At 41.6% G+C, this 733-nt stretch overlaps 1 non-coding gene across 1 annotated transcript; it reads right to left on the bottom strand.

The window, feature by feature from the left end:
• Positions 1-271: 271 nt before the first annotated feature.
• Positions 272-343, bottom strand: TRNAG-CCC (transfer RNA glycine (anticodon CCC)). The gene has a single exon. It is a non-coding gene; the product is annotated as a tRNA-Gly (tRNA).
• Positions 344-733: the final 390 nt, after the last annotated feature.

Below are 733 nucleotides of genomic sequence, written 5' to 3'. Positions count from 1 at the left end.
TAGAGTTAGAATGTCTGGTCGGGGTTCAGCCCTTTCATTGTCTACCGCCCGCAACATATTTATTACCAGCACATGTGAGTGGTGACTCTGCTTTTTGGAAAATAGCATCTAATAGGACAATGAATGTAGCAGATGGGGCGATCGAGATGCCTGCCTAAGTATTTCATTTTTTTTTTAATTTAACGTCTGATTAATCTGTTCATGATATTTCCGTTTTGTGACATGTTGCATTAAAACAAATCCTGCTTGGAGAACATATAAAAATTTGCACTGCATTGGCCGGGAATCGAACCCGGGTCAACTGCTTGGGAAGCAGCTATGCTCACCACTATACCACCAACGCCCTATGATGTGGTTGCTCTCGGTTCTAAAGATTACAACCCCGAGTTCAATGACTATCTTGCACCAGTTTCAATGGTGCATTTGGTTTAGATACCAACATGAAAAGCAGTAGAAAGTTTCTTGTAGAGGGTAAGGAACTGGGGATTGAAACCAAGGCCAAATCTGTGCAGAAGAGAAGAAATGGAAAGCAGTAGTACAAATAGTGGAAATGAACATATTTAGGCAGCATTGGAAGCAAAGCAGCGAAGAGAAAGAGAGTGCCTTCCATGAAATGCCCAGGAGAATGATAAGAGCAGAACGAAAAGGCAAGAATGACATTCAAAGCATGCCCAGAAAAACATGTGACGGTCCCACCAGTCATTTATGCTTATAATTGGGTATCTTTACTTTC

The sequence above is a fragment of the Triturus cristatus genome, chromosome 11 (assembly GCF_964204655.1).
Source record: "Triturus cristatus chromosome 11, aTriCri1.1, whole genome shotgun sequence".
NCBI lineage: Eukaryota > Metazoa > Chordata > Amphibia > Caudata > Salamandridae > Triturus > Triturus cristatus.
Note: the sequence above shows the minus strand (reverse complement) of the source record. Positions and strands in the feature narration are given on the sequence as shown.